This window comes from Rhipicephalus sanguineus, chromosome 3 (assembly GCF_013339695.2).
Source record: "Rhipicephalus sanguineus isolate Rsan-2018 chromosome 3, BIME_Rsan_1.4, whole genome shotgun sequence".
In the NCBI taxonomy this organism is placed as follows: domain Eukaryota; kingdom Metazoa; phylum Arthropoda; class Arachnida; order Ixodida; family Ixodidae; genus Rhipicephalus; species Rhipicephalus sanguineus.
The window spans coordinates 169,746,702-169,759,610 of record NC_051178.1 but is presented as its reverse complement, the minus strand read 5'-3'; positions in this window follow the sequence as shown (position 1 = coordinate 169,759,610).

Below are 12,909 nucleotides of genomic sequence, written 5' to 3'. Positions count from 1 at the left end.
GACAATTCCCAATTACAGAATGTTTTCTTCATCACTTGTAGACACTGATGACAGCGACGGCGGCAATGCTGGTGACGACGACATGGCTTCACGCGTGCGCCTTGCAGACAAAATGTCAGCTGAAACTTCACGTCCCTGTTTTTCAGCGGCCACGTGATCAGCGGGAGTGCGGTCTGGAGGAGACCGCGAGGTAGCGCTGCCAGTGGTAGCGCTGCCATCATATCGTAGTTTTGGGACGTTAAACCTCAGAAAAAAAAAAAAAAAAACATATCTTGCGCTGTTTTTAACTACGTATAACTGCTCTGGATGAAAAAAGAACGACATGCGTAGATTAGGTGTCAATGATCCTTGAATGTTAAATACAGCTTACCAGTCACGATTGTGACAAACGTTCTGCGTATGGATAAAAAACGGTGGCATAACAGAGGAAAACGATCGGCTCGTTACAGAATATACAGAAGTTAGTTAATGAGTCTTGTTCTTGTTCACCTTCAACTGTGGCTCACACCCACTGTGGGGGATTAGCCAAGAATTGATTGTTTTTATAAAATGTTATAGTACTTTAGAAGGGAGGTTACAGAATAGAAACATTACAAATTTGATAGGAAATTTCGGCGCTCCATTTAATATGTAATAAAATAGTAATGATACAATAAAATAAATCAATACCCTAATTTTTAAAATATACACATGTGTCGACACAAAAGGATAATAATATAGATTATCTAGTTAACCGATTGGTTTCATTGAGGTAATCCCTCACAGCCACGCAAACTTTCGCATTGGAGAACCCAGAAATAGAGGCTTCAAAAGACAAAATCGCAGGTACAGATAAATTCATTCCCATAGCACGTAAACAGTGGTGCATCAACTCTTTCGCGAGTGGGGGGGGGGGGGGGGGGGGAGTGGCGTCGCTCACTCTGTCCGCTGTATATATATATATATGTGTGTGTGTGTGTGTGTGTGTGTGTGTGTGTGTGTGTGTGTGTGTGTGTGTGTGCGTGCGTGTGTGTGTGTGTGTGTGTGTGTGTGTGTGTGTGTGTGTGTGTGTGTGTGTGTGTGTGTGTGTGTGTGTGTGTGTGTGTGTGTGTGTGTGTGTGTGTGTGTGTCTAGAGAGAGAGAGGGTAATATATTAGCTTGACAAAGCTGTTGTCTGATACCACAGAAGAATCTGCAGAAACCGATTGTGCAAGCTGAGCCGCCCTATACCGCGACAACACAGCAGTGTGTAATAACATTTTGGAAATATTACCGTCAAGTTTAACAACTACACCAACATTTAACCTTTCTACATCTGAGTATTGCATCCGCAAACGTCACAGTCTCAGTTTGACGTTGTAAATACGATGAGTATAAGATGGATGGAAAGTCCTTTATTGAAAAAAAAGGGAGGCGCATGGCCTCTGTGGGGATAAGCGGGACTTTCAAACTATACTAATGTTTCACAGTGTCGTAGGATTTGCACTTATTCAAGTCACAATCACTCATACTGAGGCGGTGTGTGGTCAGTGCTGTGGTCTGTCGGACCCCCTAAACCACTCTGATCAGGCCGCTCTGACTTCCATATTACGCACATACCAACTGCGTGTCCGGGTCCATAAGCAGCGCTTCCCGATAATTTGTGTACTGCAAAGCCTGTATGGCCATTCGCCCTTTATCGAATGCGGAACACTGCAACAATAAGTGGTGGTGAAGGTCTGCGCGGCAGCGCAGCCCGTAGTGATTGTGATTGCACGTCACTGTCGCACTGTCCGGTTGTCGCCATTTAGCTAAAGAATACGGTGTGTATGCAGAATTTGCGTAGACCTTATTGATGAATACTTCTTGAGGAAAGCGGACACTTGCTGGAAAAGAGGACTGGTGGGGTAACCTGCATAATGCGTTTTTTACTTGCATGACGCAGGGACGTGCGAACGTAGTGCATTGTGGCTACCGAGGGAGCCAGGGGCGTAGCCAAGGGGGGGGGGGGGTTCAACCCCCCCCCCCCCCCCGAAATTTTTCAGTTTTGCTTGCGTATATATACACGCACACATACAAACGCACGCACGAACATACAACAAGTATGGTTGAACCCCCCCCCCCCCCCCCGAAAAAAATTTCTGGCTACGCCCCTGGAGGGAGCCATTTGACTTAAGAGCTCATACGGGTTTACCCTGAGGGGTAGGGGCAGAGAAAGATTGGTCGACCCACTTGCGGAAGCAGCAGCGGCGTGTGCCGCCGTATTTCCCCCGGGCACACCCGTATGCCTCGGCGTCCAGATAATTTCTATCGGTCTGTCGGCTTTTTCGTGTCTACGAAGGATGCTAAGAACCTGCTATGACTCTAGTACCTTAATTTCTCACCTATTAAACAAAACATGTGGCTGACAAAGCAAGGTGCTTCGCAGAAGTCTTCAGAATAAGCCTAGTGCCAATTTCTTTACTGTTAGAGCCCTCTAATATAAAGTGTTTATAAAGAAGAAGACAAAGTTCAGTCGATTAATATTTATGGAAACCACATTGAGCTGGTTGTGTATACTATAAGATTATAAATGACTACGAATTTCCTTGCCCTCCTATTTTTTCCATCTTGGGTGGGGGGTGGTTAAGAAAGCGGTGAAGTGGCCCTTTACTCCTCCCCTCCGGCACCTCCAAGTAAATAGCCTGCTTAAAATGTGTAAGCTCAAATTTTATTTTAAAAATTGTGGACTTTTATAAAGCTAAAATACCCCGCATTGTTTCCTTCCGTATAGGTCGTTAGATTTTAATGATTGGTCGAATTTTTTTGGGTCATGCTAACAGCACCTGCTCAAGTAACACGACGCAACAAATGACGCGTAAGTGATCCACCGCGTAATTACCACTTACGCATTACTACGCAAAAAAATTAATAAACTGTTTTCAATACGGCGTATTGTTGGTCATTGGTTATTTGCTGTTCGTCAAAAATTTCCGGTGTGCCATAAAATCGCCTCCTTGTTACGCGACGTTACAAGTCTGCGAAAATTCGCGGCGTTAAAATGAAGTGTGCACAATAAGCAGCGCATTGCTGTGCTGAACAATAACTAAATTTTTTGGAATAGCCAGACAGTGTCTCACTCTGAACGTTAATCAAGACGGCTGCCCGCCAATCACATTAGCAGCGGCTACTTATGCAGCGGGCGAGATGGATTAATATGTGTATAATAAATACTTTCAGTTGTAGTATAAGGATGTTCAGCTGTTTTTTTTTTTTTTTTTGCGCGTACGCAACTCTCTGTGAACCCATCGTTGCTGGAAGAAAGGTAGAGAGAGAAATAAAACATCATTAGGAACAGACACAATCCTTTGCAGGTGGTCAGCCTTCTTAGTCCAGAAATCCGTGGACGCTGATCACCTCCCTGGTGAGGAATAGATCAAGTTACGGGGCAAATTTGAAAGCTGGGCTTTTCAATGTGCTCGAGTCCACTGCCTTGTTGCAAGCCGCCACGATCGCTGCAGGCTACCATATGATAAGCAAGGTGAAACGGGCTAATCGGACACTAAAGTGGGAATCTTTTTTAGCTCTCCTAGCTCTGCACAAATAAAATAGGGGACACTTCTGCACACTCATCAACTCACAGCACTTTGGATATGAAGCAGTGGTGACACTATTCGTTTTCAAAGAAAGAAACTAAATTTCCTGACAGAGGAGAGCGTTTGATCGAGCTGTAAAACGTTTACTGGTTCCCGCCCGCTATTTGCGTCGCCGATTACTTAAATTTCGGCCGAGGAAGAACAAAATAAAATTATGACAGATTGCTGTAATGTTATAGAGCCCCTCCTTTGTGATAGCCACCTCTGCAATGCTCGAGCGCAATGCGTGAAAGCGTGGAATAGGCAGCCCTCATCGCAGAGAGCCTACAGTCCGTGGTCATGAGTCATGACACACGGAGGACAGTCGTCGCAGCAGAATCGTAGGACCGATTTTATTACATAAATACGTGATTGCTGCGTTCAAGTAAAACTTTGCTTTACTTGTTAGTTTCCCAGTCTGCAGCTGACAATGACCAAGTTCGAAAGTGGGAGGGCTCAGCCCCCCTAACATTTCGCAGTGGGGGGCTAGCGCCCCCCTTGCCCCCAGGTAGATACGCCTATGCACGTAAAGGTGTTTCCAAAAGGGTTTTTCGTGCTGTAGTATATCGCCTGCAGGCCAGAAAGAAATGATCACGAGAGGCGTGTCACACGTAAACAAACAAGTTGAACTCGTGCATAAAGTCTAAGGGACGAGCGCTGACTGTCAACTACCAGCACACTGCGTCGTCTTTCTCTGTCTATTCTTTATCGTCTTCTTTGACGCTCTGTTCGGAGCACCGTAACAATATGAAGTTACACTCCAAGAAAAAAAGGCTTCCTTTGACTCTTCTTTCACACATGTGAGAGTCACATATGTAGCACTCTCTTTAGAGAGGCACAATGACTCTCTTCAGGAGAGTCGTGCATTGACTCTCTTTTGGAAAGTCGTGCGTCCCATGACTCTACCAAAGAGGGTCAACGTGCCTCTCTAAAGGGAGTGCTACCATGCGACTCTCACATGTATAAAATGAGAGTCAGAGTTCTTAGAGTGTAGAGTAATCTAATGTATGGGGCCAAACTTCACCCTTAGTATCTTTTTTGTGTAAGTGTGATCTTTTTACGGGCCAGAAGCGCATCATCGCACTGAGGATATCTGCTTAGAGTTCGGAACACGTGTGCTGTATGTTAAACCACGCGTTTTCGACTCCTCCGCTTGAAAATCAATATCCAGCAGAGCCAACGGCAACAGCAACCCTATACATGTGTACTCACGCGGCAAGATGTATTCATACATTTGATCATGCGGGATACTTGGGGTATCATTACACATGATCATTATCCCAATGCGACGAGGGAACTGCGCCTTAGAGCTATATACGTTGCTTCCAGTGGCGTTACCGATGATGACACGGCTTGTGTCCAAAGTGTACGCAGGGCTAGTTGTCATTTTAGTGTTGTTTGCGCCTCTTTCTTTTCTCCTGAGTATAGTTTTTGACATTGTAACCAGTGGCCGTAAGGATGCCCATTTTTGTCTATTTATTGAAAAAGAAGACCCCATTCCTAATAAAATATTAAGTGAAGTAATTATGGGCAAATCCGTGTTTTTATGTAACAGCAGAAGTTATACATGAATTCCGCATAAAATATAGATGGGAAATAAAATACCCAGGAATGTTCCTGAGTTTTTTGCCCCCCTTGACATTATCAGTGCAAGTAAAACGAAATGTGCGCGTGAGAAAGCGGATAATGTGTATTTAGTTGAAACCTCGAGGAGGAAATGCGCCAGTCCCGTATTCCTTGTCTGTCCTTGCTTTGTTTTGCGCTACAATTTCTTCATTCAAGACGGAAATGCGAGAAATTGCGAACTTGGGAAGACACAGTAATTGATCAATCCGTACGTACTACAACAAAAATAGAAATAGACAAATTCTTGGATTTGACAGTTAAACCTGGGTTATGTTTACAATGCACGCCATTGTGGATCATTCAGGGAAAGTGTTTTATCTTCCAGCGTTTTGTAAACAGCACCTAAATCTAAGCGCACGGACGCTTTTGTATTATACGTCATCATCGGTGCTGCGACGCGTATCCTTAATGACGCAGGAAAGCCACTGCAGGCGTCCTTATTTTCAGAAGTCGGTTTTATAGTACTGTGTCAGACGCTATACCATGCTTAAATTAAGCGAGAGCTATTCATGAATGTGTGCAGCGTAGCCTTGGAACCACATTTCCCATATTTACCCTAAAGCTCAGCTAGCCTGCAAGATTGTACACTGCATAGCATAGGAAGGTGCTCAGGCCGATGTTCAATACCAGTAAAAAATACAGGGCGTTCGGGGTCAAAATAGGGTTGCGCATTTCCTTCTATAACATACTTGATGATGAAGCATGCACAACCATATGCGAGTGGTCATGGAGGTATACTAATGTACAAAAATCGAACGAATATGAGAAGAAAGACGGATCAGGAAAACCAATCGGGGAACAGCAAGGTGTCACGACGGGGGGTATGCTCGTCGACGCGCCACTGGGCAGCGCTGTTAACGAGTTTTCTCGCGGCCTCGGCCCGAACACGTGGCAGCGACGGCACTGTTGTTGGCCGCGGCGTCGTTTCGGCTCTCTGACTGGTCCGGCCCCCTGCGGTCGCCTCAACTGGCGCCACGTGACCAGGGCAGGAGCGGAAACAATGCGTCCAGGAAAACGGGGCCGGCGCGCGCCATCAGAGGCCTCTGGGTCGCTCGTGGTGCTGTGCCTACAGATTTGCAACACAGCAGCAGATTCAGTATGGAACCGTCGCCTGTATAGAGCGGTGCGCGTTGGCGGCGTGCACCACCGCATAACCCCAGGAAGAACACCAAGTTGGGCGGCCGCGCTGTTCCTGTGAACGGGAGACGCCGCGGCGACAGCAATTTCCGCTTCACGCAACAGTCGCGCAACGATTTGTTCGCGGATTATATGGCCGCCCATTCGCGTCATTGCGTCACTTGAACGGAATGGTCAGAGTGATAGACATGACGGGGTGAGGGACACAATGGAACAGCCGATTGAACAGCGGTTCCCATAGGTCGGAAAAAAATGTGGAGCTCACTCAGACTCACTCATGAAATATATTTTGCCTTTAGGGCTCACTCGGACTCAGATTCACAAAAATTTTTCTCAACGAAACTCACTCGGACTCAAACTCGCCAAAATATTGCTCGCTCGGACTCACTCATACTCAGACTGACGGCTCGATCTAAGTCCGAGTGAGTCTGAGTGAGTCGACTCATGAGTCCTCTAGCGTGTAATCAACTTTTTCGACCATAGTGTCAATGCTCTTTCACATCAATATCCCTATAAGTGGTGCTCCGCTTGGCGCATTTTGATCTCATACCTTGAAATACGAGTTATGAATGGTTACAATCCAGTAAGGATATTTTTATCGAAAGAAATGACTCACAACGATATATATTTATCAAGAACTACCCGTGAAAGCTTTTGCCAGAGGGAGGCCAACACCCCCCCCCCCCTCTCACCCCCCTTCGTACCTCACGCCTCTGATCAATAAATATTGAGATGGCTTATGAACGCTAGTGCTGTGAAGTATGTGTGAGTAGACGTCAGTATAAACGTGCGTCATCATAAGGCTGATAGTAATGCCGAAGTTGAGTAGGTAGGACCATAGGTTGGCAAAAAAATTTGGAGCTCACTCAGACTCGCTCATTAAATATATTTTGCCCTTCGGGCTCACTCGGACTCTGACTCGCCAAAATTTTCCTCATTCGAACGCACTCGGACTCAGAGTCGCCGAAATTTTTCTGAACCGGACTCAATCGCACTCACGCTAACGGAAATATTACTCAGCCTGGCTCACTCAGACTCAGACCCACGGCTCGATCTGAGTCTGAGTGAGTCGACCCATGAGTGAGTTTTCCGACCTATGGTGGTTCCTTTCATCTTGCGTCTGCGGCAGCATCCGTCGTCCTCTCCCCGAAATGCAAGACGAACTATAGCGTACGCCGGCATTCTGTGGCTTCGAAATACCACGAATTTATTTTGAATGGCATGTTGTCCGTTCTCACATATTATCATGGCGGTTTGTGAAAGAGATTCGCTCATTGAAAGTCGCGATATTCGCAGCTGTGGGAAGAAGCTGTTAGGGCACAATTGGTTATGTTTACTTGCGGAAGAGGTCACGTTATCTGCAGCACGATGCCAAGTCCTTAATTTGTGATTCGTTAGAAAAGAAAACGCACTGCATAGCTAAAACAAATGACGTGTATCTCTTGTTCACGAGATAGTAATGCATAGTATCCGCAAAGATTCCGGAATTTACTTGTTCTCTAAAAAAAGTAAGAATAAAAACAGGGCAGGCGTGTGATACACACACATAGCCTTAAATTGGATTCTCAAAGATTACGAAGAACTTGCACCTGAAACTGAAAGCTAATGCTTTATTTTTTTTTCCTGCGGTGATGTATGGGGCCGAATAGTAGACCTCGTGTAAATACAAAAAAAAAAAAACTTGTTTCCTCCCAAGCTCTGGTGCCGGCGCAAGGTCTCGAAAATGCCATGCACTGCTAAACGAATTAACCACTCTTTATCTCATAACAAAAATTGCACTCGAATATTCTTTCGAAGCAAATCTCCTGAAGCTACGGCCTCTTTGGTCATGTCATGCAGAGTGCTGGCTCACTGAACAATTCGTGTTGTCTTGCCAACGCGCCCAAACGGCCACGACTGCGGTTTACTGAACCTTAACGTTGTCAAAGAAACAAAAAGGTGTCGCTCGTGAATAAGATGGTTGGATGGGATCCTTCGGGTCACAGAAGAAACGTCTCGGTGAACTTAAGGAAATTGTCCTAAGTAAATCTCAATGGCGTTCATATCCACTTTGTCTTCATTACAGCTCACCAATACATATGCGCCTGTTAGAATGGCCGAATTAGACGCAAAAAAAGTCACAACACTGTTTAAATTTAATTACAGAAAACACTGGATTATGATATTTATAAAACAGTCGATATCTACAAGACGCTCTTCGCTCACACACATTCGCTCGCTCGCTAGCCTCTGCACACACTCTGTCATCGCTCAACCCGTTCTCCGTTCCGACTAGTTTTCGTCTTTTTGTCCGTTCTCGTTCACTGACTCTCACGCGCACTTGAGAAGACGCTATGCAGAGGCGTGTAGACCAGACGGCGCTGGCTCTTTTAGGAGTCTGGCGTTGGGCCTGTTGGTACACAGCTTGAAAACGAGGAACCCAGCCTTCAAGAGACAGGTACACAAGTAGAAAAGAAAGACGACCACACGCGCTGGGACTAGCAACAATTTAATGGAAAAACATCTGCTCGAAAAGGAAAGCCAAAAAATGCGCATGCGCCCTACAAGATATCTTAGGTGGGAGGGGGCAAAAAGAGCGGTGAGCATGTGACAATCGACGAAACACACCCAAAACGCTGATGTGCTTTAAAACCTTGCAGATAAAACGCCGCTTGTGGCACCTTCTACTTACGTTTGTCTATAAAAACGTCACCTCTTTTCGTGATAGCGAAAGGGAAGGTGTGCTAACGCAACGAGCCGGACCGTGTTTTTGCATTTGATATGTCTCAATTACTTCCCTCTGACATTCCGTGGATCCCTTACCAATTATAATTTTAGTGTCTTTAAAAATGGCTGAACACCCGCACGCTCTGCAATGCGCAGGCAAGTTCGCGCCTCCTCCTGAAGTGACTCTTTTAGGCGCAAAGGCACGCTAAAGCGAAACAACGAATTGGTTTAGACTGATAAACTTACTGTGAGAACTCTAATGGTCGGTAATTTCATCATCGCACGCATATTAATAGAGGAGACAATCAAGGTCAAAGCTTCATTTTTAAATTTTGTGCCGAAATCGCTGCACGCAGCGTCGCGGATTTCACAGCGTTTTCTTTTTTTCTTATTTTGGGGACATTGGCTCAATGAAACCTTCCGAAACTTGGCATGTTTAGTCTCATCGTCCCATCAGAGTACAATGTACTTCATTTTTACTGGTGAGAAACTACGTAGGACCCAGGCAAGCATTTCTCTATGTGTAAACACCTTTGACAGCTGTACTTTTTACTTTGGTTACCTTGCATAATTCAAGTCTATTCTCTAATATATATATATATATATATATATATATTTGTCGGAATTTGCAAGTTCTCAACACATACGGCACACACAGTTCCCGGGGCGGCGCGTGCCAACCGCTGGTAGGAGGGCCGGTCTGGCGCGCAATTTATCGACTGCCAGGGGCAGCTGTCGGCCAATGGCGTCTCGAGCGACGGCGCTGTCAAGAACACAGCACGGCACTGAGGCTCCATTACCGCGCCTACGGTCGATAGCAGGAAGCAAAGGAAAGCCCGCCTTCGCGAGCCAGCGGCGATCGATATCCGGCGTGCGTTGCGGTACTTGCGCCTAGGAGTGCGTGGTGCTGATTGTGTGTTTGAGCGTATAGCTGAAGCCAATGTGGTTCACCTAAATGAGGGCAGGCAAAAAGTTCTGTTGTCGTCGTTGCGTCTATAACTGGCTCAGGATTGAAAGTTTCATTTGCGAAAGCGTACCTTAACGAACTCCTTCACGATTTCTGAACGGCGGTGAGACGGCTTATACCGTATTTACTGGCACATAACCAGGGCTTGCTAGCACTAGCTGATGTTGGCCAGTTTTGTTTATATTTTGTTTATTTACTTACTTATGTTCACATACTGCAGGCCAGTTACAGGGCTATCGCAGGAGCGGGTACAAATACAAAAAAACAAAAACAAGAATGCCATAGTCAGTGAAAATACTAGATCAAATCAGCGTGAATCAAGTCATGTACAGAAACAACAGTCATGTAAACACAATCATACAAACAATAGGAGCAAGATAGAATGCAGAACATGATACAGGATTATATGTTACCTATTATCTGCTAGAGTTCGATAATATAAGCTAAATCGTGACCAGTGTTGACTAAATGATAATGTGGGCTAGTGTCGGCTGCCAACGAGAACGTCACCTTCATCTAACCTGCGTCCAATTATTCGAGATCTGACTCGTTCAGACACAGACACAGAAAGCAAGCATGACTTAGTTTTGCACGACTTCTAAAAAACTGCTTTCTGCGTTGCAATAATGCTTACGCCATCACTGATCAAGCATCTGTTTGTACGATTCAGCATCATCCATGCGTAATCAAGGATATGTGGCTAATGTAGTGTAACAAATATATTCCAGTGCTATTACCTTTTGCTCTTAATTCATCTGGTACGAGTGGCGCTTTACCAACATAGTTCCCAACTGTCACAAATTTTTAAAGCTGGAAGATCAAGTCCATTTACCGATGGTTCGCCGAGTGTTTCATTAGTTTCTAGTTTCTCGCTTCCTGGTTGGCGTGGATTTATTTCCGTGCTGTCGCCCTGACAGTTTCTTTGCAACAACTGAACAGGATACATAAACGCTGGCACAGGATTCAGTAGTCGCCGTGTCGAACTTGTCCAATAAAATTACGACAGGCACCTACATGATGGGCAAAAGAATTTACGCCACGAGCAATAATGAAGCTACCACACATATGGTATACACCGTGTCGCCAAATTTTTTGTCAAAGAAAAAGGAAGCCCACGTTCGCAAAAAAAAAAAAAAGAACGACTTACACTAGTAACGTTCTCAAGAAAAAAAAAAACTATAGCCGCTCCTGATGCTTCCTATCTCATCAGCGAAGGCAGCAGGTCAATGAAAAAGGGCTCTTACGAACGGAAAGTTGTAACTTAATAATTGTTGGGGTTTCATGTCCCAAAACCACGATTTAATTATGAGGGCTCTGGAAATTTTGACCACCTCTTCACGTGAATTTCCGGTTGTTTCACGTGCTCGAAAATGCGGCCGCCGCGGCCGGGAATTCGATACCGCGACCTTCGGGTCAGCAGTCGAACACCACAACCACTAGACCACCATGGCGGGTAAGTTGTAACTTGCAAATGAATAATAAATTTATTCTGAAAGTTGTGCGTCTTTCCTGTCAATGCCTGTATTCCTTTCATCGATGTAGTTGCAATTCTAAGCTCTCTCTTGCTCTTTAAAACAACACGCGTATGCTTTCCGGGCCAATATTTCAACAGGGCACGTTAAAGAACCCCAGGTGGTCGAAATTTCCGGAGCCCTTCACTACGGCGTCCCTCATAATCATATCGTGGTTTTGGGACGTTAAACCTCAGATATCATTATTAATATTTCAACAGTCGCGCACTTTCGGCAGTAAGTGACGTCCCCTTACGAAACTAACGCTTATCATGTCTTTGAACATGGCAGAGCGGCCGTGATAGAACGCACAAGCACTTTTTTTTTTTAATGCGAAGCATTTCTTAGCGAACCTTTGGCACTTTGAGCGTTTCTATCTATCCGCCTACGTCTGGGTGCTCTCATGATCGCCTCCTCAACTTGGTTAGACCAAAACTGGCATGGGAGGGTAAGAGGATTTGACGAATATGACTGTCGGGTTATGACATGAGCAACGTGAAAATCCAGTCGCGTACGTCGTCAAACCCTTTGCTCCAGATACGTGTGGCACATACCCGTATACGGTAAGCGGGTATGCGCTACAGGAGATTGACAGTTTATATCTACCCAGGAAAGGCGAGAACTAACACTGGTGATTCAAATGCGAAAGCGTTAAGAAAAACCGACATCGCCAGCGTTGACCGGCGAATGGAAATAATAAATATTAGGATCCCAGCAGGAATCGAACCCAAGCATTCTGCGTGGCAGTCAGGTATTCTACCACAGAGCCACGCCAGGTCTATAGACTGGTTTGGAAAAACAGCCTATGCAGGCGTACTGACGGTGCAACGTCAATTGTGGTGCTGGCTATCGAATTTTACAAGAAAGCTATGAGCACTACATATGTACTCCTGCGATACAGGCGTCATATCAGATTAACGTCTGTGGTTCCAGTGTTGGCTCCGCTTTTATAGCAGTGTAATAAACATTAATTTGTATTACTATGATTCAGGAAGCTATATTGAAGCATTGCTTGACCCCGGAGGAATACATTAACGAAAGTTACGTATGATATTCACATGATTGCACCATTAAGTCCACTTAGTTTCGATAACACTGACGTATGTACTCTAACGTGAGGGCTGGCCTTACGTCGCACCACAAGTTACCCTTTAAACTCCAGTGTAGTCGACGTGCCTGGTAAGCCCACGATGTGCACACAGCTACTACACTTACGAAAACACGTCGATCCAGCTTGTAACGCTTGACTCAAAGCCATAAAATACAGCACAGAAGTACTCGCTGACTACTTGGCATGAAACCGATTCCCACAACGCGTGGGGTCTGCCGAAGTTTATAATGGACACTAAAGGCAAATAACAATTTATGTCAGAGTAAAAGGTCAATGCGT